The sequence below is a fragment of the Macaca nemestrina genome, chromosome 1, assembly GCF_043159975.1.
Source record: "Macaca nemestrina isolate mMacNem1 chromosome 1, mMacNem.hap1, whole genome shotgun sequence".
NCBI lineage: Eukaryota > Metazoa > Chordata > Mammalia > Primates > Cercopithecidae > Macaca > Macaca nemestrina.
In genome coordinates, this window is record NC_092125.1 from 161,023,938 (window position 1) to 161,037,975 (window position 14,038).

Here is a 14,038-nt window from a genome sequence, read left to right on the forward strand (position 1 = left end):
AATCATTGAGGTGTAAAATTATAGGTGCAATGTCAAGCACTATGTATTATTGCTTTATTCAGAAAAGTCAACATCTTTTAACTATATTTTTGATAATAACTTTTTTCATGTCTTAGTTATGTTCAAGGAATAAACTCATCAATAATTTGGAAAGTGGTTGAATAATTTGTTGGGAATATAAGAAATATTCTACTAAAATGCTTTTGGGGAAGTTTTTCAGCAGTCATAAAGACAAAAGAACCTATAGTGTGACATATGGAAGATCTTTTATAGTCCATCCTCTCTGGTTAAAAAATTCAATGTCATTTAGTGGAATACAAATTAAGGTTCAAGAACCAGATTCCATTTCCAAACCCTTTATTTAAGTGGTATATTCCTTACTCTCCTTCTTTCATGGTGTATTATATTGCTGTAAGTTAGCATCAATGATTGCCTTATCCTTTGTACAGAAGCATGGTACAATCCTTCTCTGGCTTCAGATGGGTTTTTATATATTTTCAGAGAGAAAACAAAACTATTCTCCAAACCTCTCCCTCGGTCAGAGCCATCCACGAACAAAGAGGAATGTTACCTATTTAAGAATGAGAGAGAAGGGGCGTGAGGTAGAAAAAATATTTCATTTTTTTCTATTAAACAATACATTTCTAGAGCCATTGTCTGTACTAAATACGAGTGCTACATTCCAAAGAAAAGTTTGACCTCCCCAGTATCCAAACATGTATTTGTCTTTCATGAGTTTATTCAATTTTGATTATGTCGCAATTAACTTGACAATTTACTAAGTCCAAAGCCTTAAAAATGAATCGAGAAAATACAAAGTAGGAGGGCAAGATACAGAAAACTACATTTTGTTCTAAAGAAATGGAAATTCTGTTCCCAAAGAGAGGGAAGAATAGACCTGAATGCTGGTATGAAGAGATCTACTCCTTCTATGTTTGTTTATCTGTGAGGGTGTGGTTGTTTAGCTGTTACCTTGAATCTGGGCTGGAAGATATATTAATATCCAAGATAATTTTGATAGAATGCTGTCACTCATTTTAACACATGCATCTATTTTTCTTTATGGAGTATTCATGTGTCTGGATACATAAAACCATTGGGATTTCAGAATCCCCAAGATGAGTCTTTAGCAAACTTGTTAGAAGGAATGTTGAGGAAAATAATATCAGATGTTATAAAGAAACTCAATGGTATTCTCTCCTTCTAGATATTCTGTATAACAATGAAAAGCAATTTGCATATGCTAGAGTCTGTTTCTTTAGTGGTGATTCATTTCAGTGGAGTTGTCATATTAACTTGGTCCTCCTCTGAGAGTCCTTCCCCTCAGCTGACAACATTAGTGTTTCCATTCTGAGTATGTCAATTTCATCAGTTCAGTTTCAGCTTGTGGTCCCAGGTATGCATAACACCCAGGTGCCAAAAGTTGGGGAAGATTCTAGTGAAGCTTAAAAACTGCAACCCAGTGGAGACTAGAATGACTAATCTTAGTGCTACTTAATCAGAATTAGTTTTCTACAGGTGACAAACCACATTCCAGTAGATGTCAGAGGATTGGTGACTGCTTTCAAATGCCTCACAGAATTATCCTTTTAAATTCATTTCTAAAGATGTGCTTATATGCAATAAAAACGTAAGTTTTACAGTTTAAAACTAAGCTAACTCCCTTATTAAATCCTTCATCTTCCATCTCCTATTGTTTGAAGAAACAACCAACAAGCATAGTACATTCATTAAAGCAGCCTCTTTTTAAAGTGTTTTGAGAATGTGTATGCCAAGAAAGATTTAGAAAAAAATATATACCAATAGCACAACCTCTCCCACACAGGAATAAATAGGTCCGATTGCTAATTGCTGCAGAAAGTATTGATACAATGTATAATTTCAAATGCTTATTCTAGCATTGAAAAATCTATATATATTTCCATTAGAAAACAGGGACCTTTATTGAGCCAATTCCCCCATGGCAAATCTCAAGCTTGCAAACCAAGACTCTCGGCAACTAGCCATGTGTCTTTCTTCCTCGTCAGAGAAAGGACAGGCTTCAGAAATTGTACTAGTTTTCCTTCTTCTTTGGAATTATAAGAGCTTGGCCATATTATTCCAAAAAGATAATTTTCACAAGTAACAGCAATGAAGAACATTGAAGCACGGAATGTACAAGATACTCTTTTTTTCTGTCCTGAAATATTATTCATATTCTACTTCATAGTAATTTTCTTGGAGGGTAGAAATTGAATTTCTCAGGACCTCAAATGAAGAAAAGGTATCATAATTTGTTGTCATTATTGTCTCAATTGTCTCAATTTTAAGTATAGAAAATCAGAACATATTACCTCCTCAAAGAACCAACCAGGCTGTGTGTCTGGATCTTAATAATAGAAAACACGTTTGCCCACCAAAATGCAGGGATGGGATGAGATATGCAGTGTTTGTGTGTGTGTCTGTGTGTGTGTGCACACACATTGGGTGATAGGGGTCCTCTCCTATTTAGACTTCAGAAATAAATGAGAGAAAGAAGTCTGCATGGTGGTAGAAGCTGAGAAGACAGGAAAAATGATATTTAATTATTGCTTAACATAATTTCAAGATATTTAACAGTATCTTGAAAATTTAAAAAAAAATGAAACCTATTTTTCATGAATGTCTCTCTTTGAGTTTTGATTCTTACACTCATTCTTTTACATAAAAACTAATTAATGAATTTAGGATCTAAAAAGAAATAAATATTACTGTTGCTGTCTCATGTTTTGTAATAAATGACTGCAAAAGAATAGCTTATGATATAAATCATTTATTTTGCCCAATTCTAGGGAATGATTGGCTTAGCAGTTCTTGCTCTGGTTCTTGCGTAGGGTCATCCTGAAGCTTCTTCACTTGCATGTCTGGTACCTGGATTAGTAAGTTTTCAACAGGGAGCAACTAGGCCTCGTCCACGATTTTTCTCTCTATGTGGACTTTACATAAGGTGGCTTCATGGTTCCTGGACTTCTTCCATAGTAATTGATGGCTCTGAGAGACAGTGTTCAAAGGCTGACCAGGAAAACCTACATGGTCTTTGCTAACATAGTCTCAGAAACCATGCAGTGTCATTTCTCTCACATTCTATTCATCTTGGTGTCCCAAAGACTAGCCTGTAGCGGGGACACTGACTTTTGATAGGGGATGTTTATAAGAATTTACAGATATGTTTTGAAAACAACTGTGGTAGTTCCCTCTATCCTGGCTAGAATTATTCAGAACATCTATTTAAATATAACTGTAACCTGATAACCCAAACACAGTCAATTAGAATTCCCAAGCACTTTAGCTTAGATTTTTTCTTACACTACTAAAATGTAAAAAAATTCACGTCTATATTTTCATTGTTGTTAATTATGTCATGCTCTAAATTACTTTTCAGTTGAGTATTGTCTATATAGGCCATATGAAACAACTAGTTAAGATTTTTTTAATTGCTTAATGTACAGACCTGAGTAATTGAGACTTTGAGACTTAATTTTTTACATTAAGATTATAGCTAACACATTTGTCCGATTCTTTTCCAAGCACTTTAATTCATTGTATTTTTCCCCAATCACTGTTAAATAGTTGTTATTATCCTCAGGTTACAAATAAGAAAACTGAGGCCCAGAAAGGGTAAATGCCTGTCAAAGATCACACATTTAGTAAATGGAGGAGCTGAGATTCAAAACCAAGCAGAGGGCTCTAGTGACCATAATTGTCACCTCATAGTCAGTAAAATCAGCTCCTTTATAGGCCAGAATGCAATTCGTTCTCAACTATAAAGTAACATGAAAATTAAATATATTCCTATGATAATGAAAAGTAATAGCTTAGACCTGGGGATTTCTACGAGATCTCCAGGTGTCACAGATATCTGTTCACTTTGTTCAGGATTATTTAGCTTGTGCTACAGACAGATGGCAGGCCTCTCTGTCAATCCCTTTATGTATGTATGTATAAATGTATGTATCTGTCTGTCTATCCATGTAGAGATTGAGCTCTCCAAGAAGAAGGCTCTGAGACAGAGTTTAGGGTATAGAAAGTTTATTAGGGCCGGGCGCAGCGGCTCACGCCTTTAATCCCAGCAATTTGGGAGGCCGAGGTGGGAGGATCACTTGAGGTCAAGAGTTCAAGAACAGCATGGCCAATATGGTGAAACACCATCTCTACTAAAAATACAAAAATTAGCTGGGTGTAGTGGCACACGCCTGTAATCCCAGCTACTTGGGAGTCTGAGGCAGGAGAATCACTTTTACTCGGGAGACTTGAGGTTGCAGTGAGCTGACGTGCCACTGCACTCCAGCCTGGGCAACAATAGCGAAACTCCGTCTCAAAAAAAGAGAGAGAGTTTATTAGGAAGTACTGTAAGGATTTACAACTATAGGGCAATACAAAAGCAGGATTGATCAACAGAAGAAGGTGTATTCTGAGACAGTCATAGCAAAAATGCCGGCTAACTCCAGAGGAAACTCTGAAGCTAGGATGCTGCTTTACTATACTGGGTTATGGCAAAGGCACCAGGTTCTATAACCCTGTATCAACTAGCTATTGGATGCAGGTTACCCTCAAAGAGAAGGCATGGCCTTAGGCAAGGCAACTTTCTTCAGCTAAGGGCACTGACAGGACAGGACAAGTATGATAGTCTTCATATGTCAGTCACACTCCCAGCAGCTGATAGAAGAGGCTCTCCAGTGCCGAAAGGGAGACACACATGCATGTACACACACAGTATATGTATATTTATTTGCAAATTGCAGATATGTGCTTCTTTGATTTGCAATTTAAATATTTCTAAAGTTAATTTTTGTTTTTTTTTAAAATAAGAAATATGTATAGAAGTCCAAATATATTTTATTGCATCTCATTATTTTCTTGTTCTCCCCATTTTTGAAATGTTTCTCGGTAAAAATAATTATTTTCACACAGTTTAGTCTCTATTTATTTGCATATGCTTCTCTTTGATATAAAGAGATTTTGGTTTACAAAGATATTCAAGAATTTCAGGAATTTTCTAAAAACATAAATGAAGAAAATCAAGACACAGGGAACAAAAAAAATTAAAAAGGGATGAAAACAGTGGCAAAGCTAATATATTCATATTTTTAAAAGGCTATGAGATGCTGTACACCTTCTAGATATGAGGTGCAAATTTGGTGCTGGGCTTCTGAGCAACAGTAATAAAAGAAAATAAGATCCATTACAGGGGCCAATGTCTATGAAATTAAAAATATACCCAATGCTCATGGGAATTGTAAATTTTCCTGGTACTGATACTTTAGAGAAATTTAACCTTTGGCTCTTCATACAGTTTACTTTTTTCAACAAAAATTGATGCTTATATAAAAAGCCCTATACATAATCAAGTAGAGACTTGAATACCTTCAAATTATTGAATATAACTAGAAAGACTACATAGCATAATGAGGGCAGTAGCGTAGTAGCAATCACTGCAGGCTGAAATAATAAAGAGAGAATTCATGTAGGAGGTAGCATTTAAACTAAGCCTTGAAGCATGATTTAAAGAGGTGACAGGCAGTTATTGTTTAGGAAGATATTCCAGCCAAAGAAGCTAACATGCATAAATGTGTGAAAATAAAAGAGAAAAGGCAAATCATATTCATAAAATTAATTACATTATATGCCATTTCTTGATATCTTAGATGCAGCAACTTAAGATTAGTGAGAACTTAAAATGAATATTAAAACATTAGCAAAATAAATCAGTTGAAAACTTTGTTTAGGCATAGAATTAGTATGACTAAACTATTTTTATTTTCATTAAGTTATTTCCAAGCCAAAATGCAGTATTTCAAAATGTAGCAGAAAAACAATTTTAACTTTGATATTTTGAAGACAGCGCTCTTTTTAAAATTTGCACCATAAATTGGAAAGGAAGATTAACCATTACATGGTGGCATCATCTAGGCAGTATGGCTTTATAGTTGCAGAGAACTGGATCACACATTTACGGAATGGAAATTTTTCCTGATAAAAATATTTTTTTAATTATAATTCAGATTGAAAATTGATTCATAGATGTTTTGTTCAGTTTGACTACAGAGGATTTTTTTTCCTTTTTTGTGCGTAACCTTCCATTGATTACTTCAATTTTATTGAAATTTATTTTTAAAAATACCTAATGACTGTCTTTAAAAAATCTGTATTGGTTGATTAAAATAACTGTTAGGAACAAAATAAAGCTACTTCTATTTGTATTGGACATTTTAATAATGATGCAAAATAATATTATTGAAATATATCTACTATATAAAACATTTTTCCTATAGAAATAATGTAGTTATAAGAAGTTCAAAAATTAAGTTATTGGAATTTTACTCTACAACTGCTAGATAGATTATAATTTGAAAAATAATAGAATGGAAATTGTAATAAAATATGTTTCCACCCCACAAATACTGAAGTAAGATGTTATAACTTTGGGGCAGATATTGACTAAGCAAAGTGACATTTGTATATATAAATAGTAACTTGCACGTAAAATCCAGTATTTAGTGCCCTGCAGGAGTGAACATGCACAGTTAATGGAATTCCTTTCAACAATGTTAATTACAGAAAACATTTACATTGTCCTGCAATTAAGTAGTATGTCATGAAATATACAGATGTTTTTCTTTTTTGATCTTGAGTGTAATGTGGATTACTCTGCAGCCAATTTGAACTCCGTACTACTTCTAAAACAAATAACTGTTACTGTAAATCTAATTCTAAATCCTTTAAGAACTAAAATACATATCTTTAGAGCATACTTATTGTAGATAAGATAGATATTTCCCACTGCAAATGCCAGTAAACCTTCCTAAAAATTATCTTAATACATTGTTCTCAGTAAAATAGGCTGTCATAGAAGCCACTAAAATCTTTTTTTTTTTAATGCAGTCACTCACTATGATGTTCCCTGCTTGCATTCACTTTACCTCTCAAGTATTCTTGTTCAAGCACCCTTTTCCCCTGCAATTATATTAAAACCCAGGTTCTAGACAAATGATACTCCCTGCCAACATAACCCTCTGAAATCACAGTCCTTATCCTTTTTGTCACAGCTCCTCACAAAAGGAGGAATATGTGCCTGGAATTGTGCTAAATACAATTCTCTTCTTGTTACAGTTTAAGATAGTCCAGAATAAACGTTCTGATTTCTAATATTATAGCCTTGTAAACATTATTGTTAATTAAATTGGATGAACACACGAAAGTGTCCATTGAATTATCAGGTGAATATTCAGTGTTCCTTTATTTATGAAGTTAAATATTTACTTATAGCAAACTATGATTGGTGTAAAACATAAAATTTTTATTGTCTTTATTATAAAGTTCAGTGGATTTTACTCTATAAATGCACATTTTTTCCAAAAATTGGAATATAACAATATAAGGTATATTAAATCCATAATGCTTACGTTTTAAAAAGTCCTGCCCTCTTCTGAAAACAGAAAGTTTATGTTCCCTCTATTTGTATTTTTAAAATATGCTATTTTGCTTTCCTAATATAAATCATATTCTAGCATATGCATATCTCCTCATCATCAGCCCCTCTTATGTTCTAAGTCCCCCAGTCAAGTATGGACTGCAGAATAAATCGAAAGTTGTATGTGCATCTTTCTTCCATATTCCATTTTATAATGTACAAACCACCTGTAAACATGTTATTTCATTTGTTCTGAAGCAATAATCTATGTCCCCAGGGAATTAAGTGGCACTTGCCTAAAGTGACAAAAGGCAAATAGTGAGGTCAGAATTCCAATTCCTAAATTTGTTCACTTTCCATCATACCTTTTATGTTTACTGTTTGCAAAGGCTTTCTGGCTCTCTCAGTGCAGTATGCAAAACATCTATCATAGTATGGAACCAACAAATACCTCTGGTTGCTTCTCTTTTTTAGTTTAAAGTTCAGGAATGCAGGGTTTTTAAGAATTTCAGTGGAAGTTGTCTATAATCATGCATTACGCCAGTAATGTATTTGTGAGTACATTAAATATGCATAATTGGATATTTTTGTAGGTTTTCCCATCTAGTCAGATAATGTAATTTATAAAGTATTCCCTGTGTTTATTTGTTGATTTTTTTAAAAATCCCCATATTCTCAAATTTATATTGTACGTTTTACCAGCCTACAAAGTCATTTAATTTAACCTCAACATTTACCTTTTCAGATAATAATGCAACACACAATGGTATCAGCATCTACATTTGAATATCGGATCTCAGTTTACTGTTAAAACCCAGCATCACTTCAGTCAGGTAACACTGAAAAGTTCACAGAATTGAGCCACTAGCCAGATATTATAATTGCTATTCCTTTACTATGCTACTTTACAATAGGATCTTTATCCAGGTAGCTAATTTGGTTATGCCAACAACTACAATAAGTTCTTTTCCATGTAGTATAGTGGTAATGGTAAGCTCGAACTTAAGGTAACAGAATCTTCAAATTTTGCCTCCCCAGATGTTTATACTGACATTATTTTTTTTCACAAAAAAATATGTATATTGAAGAAAACAACTTTAAAGAGCAGTATTTCATTTTCATAACTCTAACAACATTAACAGGTCAGGTTTTGAGAGTTGCTGCAGGCTGCTTTAACTATTGTCAAACTCTTTGACATTAACGTATATTGTTTTACGTTATTTGGCATGTAAGGATAATGGCTCCAAATGCATTTCCACTTCTTAGTGAAAACATACACAGTTCTCTGCTATTTCGAAATAAAAATGTTAGGAATAATTGTATTTTTTACCATGATGGCTCTTTCACTAAATTTTTCATAATTCACTACTTTCACACGCTGATCTAATTTCTTACAGAAAATAATTTTGTAATTATCACATGAGTATCGCATGAGCCTTTGACCAAACAAGGAAGAATACTCTCAATTATGCTATTTCAACATATCCTCAATATTTTACCAGCACATTTTAATGTATATTCGGTTAAAAGAGTCACAGCAAGCTCATTTCCTGGTATATAATTCTCATACACAAAGGTATACATTGGTTAAAGGCATTAAGAAATACATTGACTAGATTCTCCAGCCCCTCTAATAATTGGTAAATTAAGGAGAATACATGTGTAATGCCCAAATGCAGAAGTCAGCTAAGAAAATCTAAAGAGGAGCTTGTATTTCTAAAGATTATACATGGTCTTTACTTGCCCTTGTGGCCTACATCAGTAAATTTGCACATAATCTTGTTTCCTAGTGGCTGCCCCCACAGCAAAGAAAAAAATCACACAGGGTAAGTTTCCCCCAGAGACACATAGAAGCCAATAATCCTGCTAACATTTGCTCCTGTATAAAAGGCCAAGCCTGCACTCTAGTCAGGTAGCTACCTAATATTTCCCTGCTGTATTTCCGCAATGAGGAAACAGGATACATGTTTCCACTCACAGGACTTGAGGAAGCAGTTGTAAGAAATGTGGTATCCAAATGGAGAAGAAAAGCAGTATTATAGTCCATCAATATGATAAGATATTCTAGTAAAATCAAACTACTCTCTATAAATATGCAAGAAAAAAAAAGGCAGTCTTTGTATAATAAGAGGTGGGGTGGAAATTTTCCTTTTGCCTAAATCATGAAAACTGCATCAAAGAGATGCAAAGTACCTGCTTTCCAATAAAACATTGAAACAGTGGAGACTTAGGGAGGAGTCAATGCTGCAGTTTAAGCCCAAGACCATCAGGCTAAAGATCCAGGAAAATTCAGTGTTTCAGTTCAAATCTGAAGGTCATCTGTTGCAGTACTCCCTCTTGCTGAATGTTAGTCTTTTGTTCTGTTCAGGCCTTCAACTGATTGGATGAGGCCCACCTACATTATAGAAATAATCTGCTGTACTCAAATTCGACTAATTTAAATGTTAGTCTCACTCGAACACACCCTCACAGAAACATTCAGAATAATATCTGACCATCTATCTGGGAGCCACGACCCAGCCAAATTGACATATAAATTTAATAATCACAATATCTTACCATGATGTGACTCCTGGTGACTTTTCCTCATTTAAATATCAAGTGGAGGAGGCAGTGACATCAATGATGATGACTTGATTTGAATGTCTGAATTTTCTGTCAGTCATGGGAAACTAAAAGTAGTTCTATGTGAGCCACTTTGCTGGCACCGCCCTGTGAAGTTGTCCTGCTAGGTAAAATCCACTGCCACACGCAGAGGGCTAGACTGCCAAGGATGCCTGAGTCAGCTTTTGCAAATCAGGGAACTATATATACAGTGAGGAGAACTTACTCATGTGCCCAGTTCATTAGAACACTTACCACACAGAGGATATCTGTGTTGGCCAAAAAAGCTGTTGCAATTAACCAACAAAGAAATCTACAAAACTGGTTAATAAAGAGGCATTTGTAATTTTTCCTCTCCTATCAATGTGCCCTAGCACACACTGCAGGACACCGAATTTACAGAAAACAAATAGAGGAGGTGTCTCAATAACAGACATGTCTCTCTCCTTCTTTCTTTCACCTATGACTGTGGAGGGATGAGGAACAATAATTTCAGATAACAAAGGAAGGATAAAAACTTTGAACTGAAGATGGGGTTGAAATTTAAAACTACATTGATTTGTTCTAATTGAAAGTGATAGCAAGTTTTAAAATCTGCTGAATATATTTTCAGGGATAATAAAATATATTGCAGGATATGGCTAAAAGGAATGACTAGAGTAGAACATAATATCATGTTTATACCTTACTAATTTGGACCCATTAATAAACATACGTACCTATAGGTAGAGAGGCAGTGCTATGTTAGCTACCTGTGGTAGCCGAAGCCCCCCACCCCAGCAGGCATTTCATCCCTCTTATTCTGGAGACAGCAATCTGTTTCTTTGGAGAATTTCTCTAAATCCAAATGATCCTTCTGAAACTATCAATCATAGTGTCCCTCATCTCAGCCACACATCCGAGCATTTGGCCTAGGTTATGTCAATCATAGTTCCACTGGATCATACATAGCAAATAGCAGAGAGGGAGATATATGACCTGAGCCTGAGCTACTAGAATCCTACCTTGAACTTTTACAAATAAATTTTGAAGGGTGTATCAGGGTCTACTCAAAAGAAAGAAACTGTGCCAGTTATTGAACAGGATTATTTTATATAAATATATTGTTAACAAAGTAACTGGAAGGATCAAAAGAGAGCTGTAAGGTATTATGGAGGTAGCAACTGTAGAAAGTAGCTATCATCCTTATAGCTAAAGGAACAAAGGGAAGAGGCTAGAATAATTAAAATGTAGAAACTTAGAGGATGGGTCCCAAGAGTTGAAACATGGACTACAGACAGTCCTCTACTTGCCTTGGATTTTCTTACAACTTTTCAACTTTACTATGGGTTTATTGAACTATTAAAATACATTTTTGACTTAACGATATTTTCAACTTACCATGTGTTTGTAAGGATACAACCTCATTGTATGTTGAGAAGCATCTGTACTGAAGAAGAGGAGCTGCTTTGCTGGTGTTGGTATCTCTGAGTTTGGAGGAGCAGTCTTTGGGTCTGGGACCCAGACCTATAAAGAGCGGACACAGGCAGGTGGTGTTGGTATCTCTGAGAGGCAAGTAATGAGGCTCAGTATGTGAGTGTGGAGGAAACTGTAAACTGAATTCAGCTGCTGCTGTGGGAAAGCCCTGCTACTGCTGGGAATTGTTGTTGGGGTAATGCCCATAGGAAGAGGAAGCAGTCTAGAAGTACACAGGGAACAAACAGAAAAGAACAAGTCTTCCTTCTTCCTTTTCCAGCCTTGCTCTCTCCCTCTAGTGCCCAGGATTGGCAGAGCTTCACAGGGAGCCAGCTGAGAAAGCAAAAACGTAGCTTGCAGAATCTCAGCACCAGAATTGCAAAGCTGAATGAAGAAGGGTGGGTTCAAGCTGCTGAGAGACAAGAACTATAGAACTGGTGTGGAGACATATGCTTCCTTTTAGATTATGAGATGAGATGAATCTATGTATTAAAAAAAGCTATTTCTTAGCATGTCTCAATTAGTCATATCAAGAGAGGGGCAGGCTCATACCAGCCACTTAGTGCCAGAGGCTCTTGTTGACCAGTAATCTCCGATTTTTAATATAATCGACTAGATGTGTGTGACTCTCTTTCCTTATAAATATGTAGAGTGGGGCCGGGCGCAGTGGCTCATGCCTATAATCCTAGCACTCTGGGAGGCCTAGGCGGGTGGACTGCCTGAGCTCAGGAATTTGAGACCAGCCTGGGCAACATGGTGAAACCGCATCTCTACTAAAAATACAAAAAATTAGCCAAGTGTGGCAGTGTGTGCCTGTAATCCCAACTACTCACAAGGCTGAGACAGGAGAATTGCTTGAACCCGGGAGGCGGAAGTTGCAGTGAGCCGAGATCATGCCATTGCGCTCCGGCCTGGACGACAAAGCAGGACTCCGCTTTAAAAAAAAAAAAAAAAAAAAATATATATATATATATATATATATATATATATAGAGAGAGAGAGAGAGAGAGAGAGAGAGAGAGAGAGAGAGAGTGACTCCGGAGGATGTGACCTTTCTACCAGAGTCTATCTTTACCATCAGATATACTTGGCCTAAGCACAATTCTCTGTGGAAAAACAAGAGTTTCGGGGAACTGGGTATGCTTCATTTATATTTTTTTCCAAAAAACTCTATTTTAAATGTATACTATATGACATTAGCAAAGTATGTGCCAGTGTAATCTCTATAGGACAGTTAAAAGCTGTACAGGCATATGCCCAGGATATTGGCAGTCACATCCTGCTACATTAAGGAAGCTCATCTACAGTAAGAGTCTAAAAGAGGAAAGCAAGGAGAAAGATTATTGACCGAATGCTGTATCCTCCCAAATGTATATGTTGAAACCCTATACTCCAATGTGATGGCATTGGGAAATGGGGCCTTTGAGAGGTAATTAGGTTTAGATGAGGTCATGAGAATAAAGCTGCCATATTGTTAGCATTCTTATAAGCTTCCTCTCTCCATCATGTGAGGATACAGTAAGAAGTTGACCATCTGAAAACTAGGAAGAGGGCCCTCATCAGACACTGAGTCAGCTGGCATCTTGATCTTGGACTTCTTAGCCTTCAGAACTGTAAGAGATAAATGTATGTTTTTAAGCCACCTAGTGCATGTTATTTTGTTATAGCAACCGGAGTTAAGACCAGAGGCAAAAGTAGAAAGAAGAAATAATGGCAAAGAACAAAGGTCTTAAAAACCTAATTTGACTATTGTCTGTGACCTGCATACAAGACAGTTCTTTACTGAACTCCATGTGTGACGTGAGCCTATACATACCTTTATTTGCTAAATTAGTTTGAGTGGATGACTGTAAATAATCTTGAGTAATACATGGGATTTAAAGCTTAGGACACGTTTTTATAAAGGTACTTCCAAAACAATAATGATGCAATTTGTAAAATGATTTACTGAACAAATGATGATGAATCTCAAATATTCTTTTCCCTAACCATATGGCTTATTGGACAATAAATGAAGATCAAGGACACAATAATCCTTCATTTTAGGTAGCCATGTTCTATGTTATAACAACAGTCCAAAGTGGCAATAGATTTAATTACTGGATTTGAAGGCAGACACTGAGTGACAAACCACTTCAACTTCATTAAACATTTAAAACAGCAATTTTCATAGATAAATTGCCATGGAATAGGACAAACTTTTATTTAATGAACTGAGGTTTATATTCAGTGGTGAAACTCACAAAACTTGGAATCTGTCCAATTCCTGAATTTCCACTATGCCAGTCCTACTCAGGGAGCAAAGCATTGCTGTTTGGAAGGAAGAAAAAAAAATTGATTGAGCAGAGCCAGGGACCAAGTCTTCAGAAGTTCACATTCACTTTCCAGCCTTTCAGAAAATAGTCTAGAAATCATGCCTTGTCTAGTTGAAAGTGAACGCTCCTCTGAAAGAAATACAAACTGTGCACTGTCATGTAGTGCCCATCCAGATCTTACATGCATGAGGTGAGGCTCATGATATTGCTCAAGTAACTGCAAATGGTGCCCTAA

General features: G+C 35.7%; 1 long non-coding RNA gene across 1 annotated transcript in view; it reads right to left on the minus strand.

Moving 5' to 3' along the window:
• LOC105498379 (uncharacterized) overlaps positions 1 to 11,759 on the minus strand; it is a 203,428-nt gene extending 191,669 nt beyond the window's left edge. The window contains exon 1 of the long non-coding RNA XR_011619854.1: positions 11,414 to 11,759. This is a non-coding gene — a long non-coding RNA (uncharacterized lncRNA). The remainder of the gene's footprint in view (positions 1 to 11,413) is intronic.
• Positions 11,760 to 14,038: the final 2,279 nt, after the last annotated feature.